Genomic DNA, 9,475 nt, shown 5'->3' with positions numbered 1-9,475 from the left:
TCTGTTTTGACCACTGGAAAATCGCTGAGGCAATAGCAGCACGGCTGGTGAATGTGCGGCCACGGAGAGTGTCTTTCATTGTTGGAAAAAGCCAAAAGTCACTAGGAGCCAGGTCAGGTGAGTAGGGAGCATGAGGAATCACTTCAAAGTTGTTATCACGAAGAAACTGTTGCGTAACATTAGCTCGATGTGCGGGTGCGTTGTCTTGGTGAAACAGCACACGCGCAGCCCTTCCCGGACGTTTTTGTTGCAGTGCAGGAAGGAATTTGTTCTTCAAAACATTTTCGTAGGATGTACCTGTTACCGTAGTGCCCTTTGGAACGCAATGGGTAAGGATTACGCCTTCGCTGTCCCAGAACATGGACACCATCATTTTTTCAGCACTGGCGGTTACCCGAAATTTTTTTGGTGGCGGTGAATCCGTGTGCTTCCATTGAGCTGACTGGAGCTTTGTTTCTGGATTATAAAATGGCATCCACGTCTCATCCATTGTCACAACCGTCGAAAAGAAAGTCCCATTCATGCTGTCGTTGTGCGTCAACATTGCTTGGCAACATGCCACACGGGCAGCCATGTGGTCGTCCGTCAGCATTCGTGGCACCCACCTGGATGACACTTTTCGCATTTTCAGGTCGTCGTGCAGGATTGTGTGCACAGAACCCATAGAAATGCCAACTCTGGAGGCGATCTGCTCAACAATCATTCGGCGTTCCCCCAAAACAATTCTCTCCACTTTCTCGATCATGTCGTCGGACCGGCTTGTGCGAGCCCGAGGTTGTTTCGGTTTGTTGTCACACGATGTTCTGCCTTCATTAAACTGTCACACCTACGAACGCACTTTCGACACATCCATAACTTCATCACCACATGTCTCCTTCAACTGTCGATGAATTTCAATTGGTTTCACAGCACGCAAATTCAGAAAACGAATGATTGCATACTGTTCAAGTAAGGAAAACGTCGCCATTTTAAGTATTTAAAACAGTTCTCATTCTCGCCACTGGCGGTAAAATTCCATCTGCCGTATGGTGCTGCCATCTCTGGGACGTATTGACAATGAACGCGTCCTCATTTTAAAACAATGCACATGTTTCTATCTCTTTCCAGTCCGGAGAAAAAAATAGGAGGCCTTAGAACTTGAATGCACCTCGTAAAAGACGATCGGAAAGTGACCTCTAGGTGAAGCATGCTCTTCAAAAGTCAAGCCGAAAATGAGTAACAAATGCTCTGTCTAGTGGAAGAAATTTTTAAATTATGTTCCACCTGCAAAGCAGTACAGTCCTGTAAAATATGTAAATACTTTCCTGACGCTCTTCAGTTATTATTATTCTTTTTCTTCTTCGATAAATGCTGAATCCCGATTGTCTGTTGGAAAATCTTACAACATGTTGCTGTTGTGGTCTTCAGTCCTGAGACTGGTTTGATGCAGCTCTCCATGCTACTCTATCCTGTGCAAGCTTCTTCATCTCCCAGTACCTACTGCAACCTACATCCTTCTGGATCTGTTTAGTGTATTCATCTCTTGGTCTCCCTCTACGATTTTTACCCTCCACGCTGCACTCCAATACTAAACTGGTGATCCCTTGATGCCTCAGAACATGTCCTACCAACCGATCCCTTCTTCTAGTCAAGTTGTGCCACAAATTTCTCTTCTCTCCAATTCTGTTCAATACCTCCTCATTAGTTATGTGTTCTACCCATCTAATCTTCAGCATTCTTCTGTAGCACCACATTTCGAAAGCTTCTATTCTCTTCTTGTCTAAACTATTTATCGTCCACGTTTTACTTCCATACATGGCTACACTCCATACAAATACTTTCAGAAAAAACTTCCTGACACTTAAATCTATACTCGATGTTAACAAATTTCTCTTCTTCAGAAACGCTTTCCTTTCCATTGCCAGTCTAAATTTTATATCCTCTCTACTTCGACCATCATCAGTTATTTTGCTCCCCAAATAGCAAATCTCCTTTACTACTTTAAGTGTCTCATTTCCTAATCTAATTTGCTCAGCATCACCCAGTTTAATTCGATTACATTCTATTATCCTCGTTTTGCTTTAGTTGATGTTCATCTTATATCTTCCTTTCAAGACACTGTCCATTCCGTTCAGCTGCTCTTTCAGATCCTTTGCTGTCTCTGACAGAATTACAATGTCATCGGCAAACCTCAAAGTTTTTATTTCTTCTCCATGGATTTTAATTCCTACTCCGAATTTTTCTTTTGTTTCGTTTACTGCTTGCTCAATCTTCAACATATTCTTACAACATATTCTGAGTTAAAGCGTAATGAGGTATCTTAAACAGAAAACCTCCTCCATGTCAATCATCACAGATTCCGAAAATACCTTGTAACACCAACATTTTAAGTCTTCCGTAATTTTCAGTTGGTCATAAATAATTGATCTGTATTTTTTGTATACTCCATCACTAATTACGTTAATTTATGATTTTTGTACTTATATGAACAATTACTTTACATGAGATGACAAAAAGGAATGGGATAGCAATATACACATATGCAGATGGCGGTAGTATCGCGTACACAAGGTATAAAAGGACAGTGCGTTGGCGGAGCAGTCATTTGTACTCAGTTGATTCATGCGAGAAGCTTTCAGACGTGATCATGGCTGCACGACGGGAATTAACATACCCTGAAAGCGGAATGATAGTTGGAGCTAGACATATGGGACATTTCATTTCGGAAATCACTAGAGAATTCAATATTCCGAGATCCGCAGTGTCAATAGTGTGCCGACAATATCAGATTTCAGGCCTTACCTCTCACCACGGACAACACAGTGGCCGACGGCCTTCACTTAACGACCGAGAGCAGTGGCGTTTGCGTAGAGTTGTTACTGCTAACACACAAACAACACTGTGTGAAATAATCTCAGAAATGAATGCGTGACGTACGACGAACGTATCCGTTACGACAGTGTGGTGAAATTTGGTGTTAATGGGCTATGACAGCAGACGCGAGTGCGTTTGCTAACAGCACATCGCCTGCAGCTCGTGACCATATCGGTTGGATCCTAGACGACTGGAAAACCGTCGTCAGATGAGTCCCGATTTCCGTTGGTAGGAACTGATGGTAGAATCTGAGTGTGGTGCAGACCCTACGAAGCCATGGAACCAGGTTGTCAACAAGGAGCTGTCCAAGCTGATGGTGGCTCCATAATGGTGTTAACTGTCTTTACACGGGGTTCTCTGATCCAACTGAACAGATAATTCACTGGATGGTTATGTTCGGCTACTTGGAGACCATTTGCAGCCATTAAACAATAGAATTTTTATGGATGACGATTCGCCAAGTCACTGGGCCACAGTTACTCGCTAGGAGGGGCGTTTGAAAAGTCCGTGCAAAGTCCGAGAGATGGCACCGCCGGCGCGTATCGAGGTCATGTTTAGTTAGTAGCATCTTTAGACAGAACGCACACCAAGTTTCAGCCATATTGGTCTAGTTCTTTGTGTGTGGCATTCGTGTGAATCAAGGAAGTCGAGTGATTGTCAAAGAATGGACGAAAAATAATGTCGTGTGGTAATTAAACATTACTTTATGAAAGGCAAAACGCCTCAGGAGACTAAAGAGAAGCTTGATAAACATTACGGTGACTCTGCACCTTCGGTTGGAACAGTTTATAAGTGGTTTCAAAATTTTCGGAGTGGCCATATGGGCACGAGTGATGCTGAACGTTCTGGATGCCCTGTGGAGGTTACGACTCCAGAAATCATTGATAATATCTATGATATGGTGATGAATAACAGAAGAGTTAAAGTGCGTGAGATTGCTAGTGCTGTGGGCATCTCGAGTGAACGGATACATAATATTTTGCATAAACATTTGGAGATGAGAAAGCTATCCGCAAGATGGGTTCCGCGATTGCTCACGCTTGACCAAAAACGGAATCGTGTGAAGTATTGCAAGGATGGTTTGCAGATGTTCAGGAAGAATCCGCAGGACTTCAAGCGTCTTTTCTCCATTGCGGATGAAACATGGATACATTAATATACTCCTGAGACCAAACAACAATCTAAACAATGGGTTACCAAGGGAGAATCTGCACCAAAAAAGGCGAAGGCCATTCCTTCGGCCGGAAAGGTTATGGCGACTGTCTTCTGGGATTCGCAAGGGATAATCCTCATCGACTATCTGGAAAAGGGTAAAACTATTACAGGGGAATATTATTCATCGTTACTGGACCGTTTGAAAACCGATCTGCAAGAAAAACGCCGGCGATTGGACTACAAATAAGTCATTTTCCATCACGACAAAGCTCCAGCACACACCTCAGCAGTTTTGGTCGCAAAATTAATGGAAATAGGATTCCAACCCGTTTCACTTCCCCCCCTATTCTCCAGACTTGGCTACCTTGGACTTCTATTTGTTCCCCAATTTGAAGAAATGTCTGGCGTGACAAAGATTTTATTCAAACGAGGAGGTGATGGCAGCAACTAATAGCTATTTTGTAGACTTGGACAGTTCCTATTATTCGGAAGGGATCAACGAATTAGAACAGCGTTGGACGAGGTGTGTAAGTTGTAAGTAGGCTTTTTATGTTTTCTTATTGACAACGTTACGTAGCGCTCTGTATGAAAATCACTGGCTGTGCTGTGTGCAGTCTGTGGCTAGTTTGCATTGTTGTCTGCCATTATAGTGTTGGGCAGCGGCAGCTGGATGTGAACAGCGCGTAGCGTTGCGCAGTTGGAGGTGAGCCGCCAGCAGTGGTGGATGTGGAGAGAGAGATGGCGGAGTTTTGAAATTTGTAACACTGAATGTCAAGAACTGCTATATATATTATGACTGTTAAGGTAAATACATTGTTTGTTCTCTATTAACATCTTTCAATTGCTAACTATGCCTATCAGTAGTTAGTGCCTTCCGTAGTTTGAATCTTTTATTTAGCTGGCAGTAGTGGCGCTCGCTGTATTGCAGTAGTTCGAGTAATGAAGATTTTTGTGAGGTAAGTGATTTGTGAAACGTATAGTTTAATGTTAGTCAGGACCATTCTTTTGTAGGGATTTTTGATAGTCAGATTGCGTTGCGCTAAAAATATTGTGTCAGTTTAAGCACAGTCGTGTATAATTTTTCTAAGGGGACGTTACATATGTTAGCAATTGAAAGATGTTAATAGAGAACAAACAATGTATTTACCTTATCAGTCATAATATATATAGCAGTTCTTGACATCCAGTGTTACAAATTTCAAAACTCCGCCATCTCTCCCCCCACATCCACCACTGCTGGCGGCTCACCTCCAACTGCGCAACGCTACGCGCTGTTCACATCCAGCTGCCGCTGCCCAACACTACAATGGCAGACAACAATGCAAACTAGCCACAGACTGCACACAGCGCAGCCAGTGATTTTCATACAGAGCGCTACGTAACGTTGCCAATAAGAAAACATAAACAGCCTACTTACAAAGTGTAACAGGAGACTATGTCGAAAGATAAAAAAGGTTTACCGCAAACACATAAGTAGTTTTTATTTTTGCACGGACTTTTCAAACGCCCCACGTATGGTTTGACCACCATTCAGGACAGTTCGAGCGAATGATTTGGCCACTCAGATCTCACGAGATGAATCCCATCAAATATTTATGGGACATAGTCGAGTCAGTTTGCTCACAAAACCCTGCCCTGGCAACGCTATCACAATTATGGACGACTGTAGAGGCAGCGCTGCTCAGTATTTCTGCATGGGATTTCCAACGACTTGTTGAGTCCATGCCACGACGTGTTGCTGCAAAACGCTGGCAAAAAGGACGTCCGACCCGATATTAGGAGGTATCCCATCACTTTTGTCACCTCACGTAACGTAAACGGAAAATATCGAATCGATTACTGGTCCATGTTACATGCCGTTAATTAGAATTTTAAATACAGGACAGCAAAAGCCAGAGGGTAGTGCGGCAAAAGCACACCAACGGACGAGGTGGAAGGCGCAAAGAGAGCGTGCTGGCTCACAAGGGAAATTCCCCATCACACCCTCCTCAGATTTGCTGGTAAGAGGTCCCAGTGGACAGCCCGCCAAAAACTGAACACATATCAAGCGCGAAAACAGGAAGAAGCTGTACTGAACTGTTGAAAAAAATCAAAATAGAAACAGTGAACGACCAAAAAACAAGAACTGCAATAAATAGGAGCCTGATACGGCAATGGCGTCGTGGGTAAGTGATCGTGGTTTTGGATTCAAATGGCTTTGAGTACTATGGGACTTAACATCTGAGATCATCAGTCCCCTAGAACTTAGAACTGCTTAAACCTAACTAACCCAAGGACATCACACACACCCATGCCCGAGGCAGGATTCGAACCTGCGACCGTAGCGGTCGTGCGGTTCCAGACTGAAGCGCCTAGATCCGCTCGGCCACACCAGCTGGCGTGGTTTTGGATTATCAAGCGGGCGAGACGTGTTCCAAACTCCGTTATGCCATTTATGTTAGTTTATTCACAACACTATGAACTGTCCGTCCGCTCATTGAAATGTTTGTTCTCTTTCTGTTGTCTTGGCAGTAGTTGTAGTATATGAGTCTAGTGGTAATACTACGTTACCGTCGCAAGGTGTGATGAATAGACCACGGATTTTTAGGTCGTAAAAAAGTGTGTTTTAGGCACCTAAAATAGGCTCCTTCAATAGTTCATTTAGGCTATATAAAACCTAAAAATAGGCTTTAATAAAAATGATGCAGAGAAAATAAAAATAAATTAAAATACACAGTGTTGACAGTATTAACATCTTATTAGTCATTAAAACAGGGGGAATGAATACTTACACAGTTACAGAGCACAGCAATCTACAACATTAATGTTGAACATAACTCCAAATATTTTTCAGTTCCTGAAAGATAAAGATCTCCGTAAAAAAGATGTGGCAATGGTTTAATTAATACATTCGTAGTTTCACATATTCTGACCATAGTTGCCTTCACAATAAATAACCAAAATCTTTTCTAGGTTTTCTAGTGAAAAACTGTGGCGCTTGTCAGTCAGAATCAATTTATACGCTGAAAAAGAACGTTCTACATCAACAGATGTGACAGGGGCGTACTTCTTTGAGTACTCTTCTACATCTTTGAGTAACTCCATTGCTGCAGTTACGGATGCAGCATCCTCCGGTATACTTTCAACCACCTTCTGGACAGCTGAGAGATGCTTACTATAGTATTCTGCTGCTATCAGCCACGTGCCCCAGCGGGTGACAACAGGCTCTGGCGGCAATGGGACATCTGGAAGCTGTTCTATGAATGCCTGTATTCTTGTTGGTACCTTAACAAAAATTTTCTTCACCATAGATATTACTTTATTTACTTTAGGAAATTGTAGCCTTAGTTGCTCTGCTATGCTGTTGATCCCATGCACTACACAAGTTACATGCAGCATCAATGGGTAGTATACTTTTAATAGTTGAAACGCTGCTATCATATATGCAGCAGCATCAGTGACGGCCAGAAGCACCTTATTCTCATCCACTCCGTTTGGGTATAGCACCTTAAGCCCATTGTTCACAAACTATTCTATTGTTTGTTGGTTAGTTTTTGCAAGCTGTTTTGAGTAAATCAAATGAGCCCTGGATGGAGCATCTGGATCTAGCTCGCCAATAATCAGGTTTGCAATGTAACGGCCAAGATTGTCAGTAGTTTCATCCACAGAAATCCATATACAAAATTCTCCCACATCTTCTCGGGTTCTGTGCAATGCAGCATTGTAAGCTGTATCCACATAATTCTTACGTAAAGTTGACTCTGAAGGAATAGACTGATGGCAGTACTTCTCAAGAAAACCTCTGAAAATAGGGTTTTCTAGTTTCCGAAAGAGGATGTTTGCTGCCACAAGTACATGATACAAATCACTGCAGAACTTGTTTTTTTTTCGGAGGATTCACCAGATTTATTGGTTAAAAGAGTTTGCTTCAATTTTGACTTTCGTTCAACATTAGCTTTATGTGCGATTCCTTCTGCATGCTGAGTTAAGTGAGATTTCTTAACACTCGAAACCTAATACGAGAGAAAAGGGAAATGCAATTTAGAATCGCATATAAAGAGCATTTCGTATTACTAAAGGATAGCGATAAAAAATAATCCTAAATGACAGGAAAATAAGCAGTTTAAGAAAAACATCAACTAACCTCCTTGTTGCATGCTTGGCAGAAAATAATTTTCCTATCTATTGTATAATGCGGAAAATCTTGCAGCCACTGCCTTATATGAGTAGACTTTGAACTAGCTGTTTGCGGCATGGCGTAGTATTCTCACACAGAAACTAGAATTTATTTTGCACTTAGAACGTCAGTAACACTTAACACGTCGGTCGTTACACAGTGTGCTGATTTGTTTTCGCTGGGAAAAAGTGAACGATGACTTTTTTTTCTGCGGTGCATGGGAGCGGTAGGGGAAGTACCGTACTCGTTGCTGGACATATGGCACCTGACAGATGGCCGCCCCTTCTGAACAAGCGAATGGAATCTACCGGTGCTTCAGATGAAAACTTCTCAGTACTGGCAAATTATTTTTCGAACCGGAAAATTCATGTATAATACCTTTCACGAAACAGAGTAGTTTGATAGGACTGCCTGTAGACAGCAGCGAGAAAATGCGCGAAGGGCAGTAATTTAGCTGTAGAGGGCGTCTACGTTTAACATTGTGATATTTTAATCCGTGCTGAGCTTAAGGCCTATGACACCGTTTCTTTGCGAAAATACACAGCTGGCCAGAATCCTACGAACGAAATATTTTCAAATATAACATTTAGTACTCCCATATTCGATTCTAATGTGTAACTCAAATCTTTGACCGGTTCCCATTCGCTCACCGAAGTTAAGCACTGTCGCGCTCGGCGCGTACTTGGATGGATGACCATTCAACTGTGCCGAGTGCTGTTGGTAGTAAGGCAAGCAAAGGAATTGTAAACAGTCTCTAACGACCTTCGCTTTCGACGAGACATAAAGCCCTAAGTTTACTTCCTATTTCCAATCTTTGAAAACACAAGAACTCTATGTCAGATTAACGAAATAGGTACTTTTTAGGATTTTGATGCCGAAATAGGCAAAATTAGGCGTCAACGTCGAATTACGCAATTTTAGGTCGTATAGAACTAAAGGTATTCAGTTTAGTTAGTCATGAAACGCATAAGTACCAACTTATATGCAAATTGGAGCTTAGGAAAAAAAATAGGTTTTAACCTAAAGATCCGTGATCTATTTTTTACATATGAATAATAAAACACCTATAAAGAGTATTTGGTATTAACAGGGATAGCGATATAAAAAAAATAAAAAAAGACTGAAGTGTTAGGCAAATACGAAGCATGAGCGCATATCAACTAGCCACCTTGCTGCACGCTGGGCAGAAAATATTTTTTTTCCATCTGTCGTATAGTGTGGAAAAACTTGGAGCCACTGTCTTATATGATGAAATAGGCACGTTTTAGGATATTAAAGCCGAAATATGCAAAAATAGGCACTAACGTCGGA

Source organism: Schistocerca cancellata, chromosome 4 (assembly GCF_023864275.1).
Source record: "Schistocerca cancellata isolate TAMUIC-IGC-003103 chromosome 4, iqSchCanc2.1, whole genome shotgun sequence".
In the NCBI taxonomy this organism is placed as follows: Eukaryota; Metazoa; Arthropoda; class Insecta; order Orthoptera; family Acrididae; genus Schistocerca; species Schistocerca cancellata.
This window is presented reverse-complemented; position numbering follows the sequence as displayed.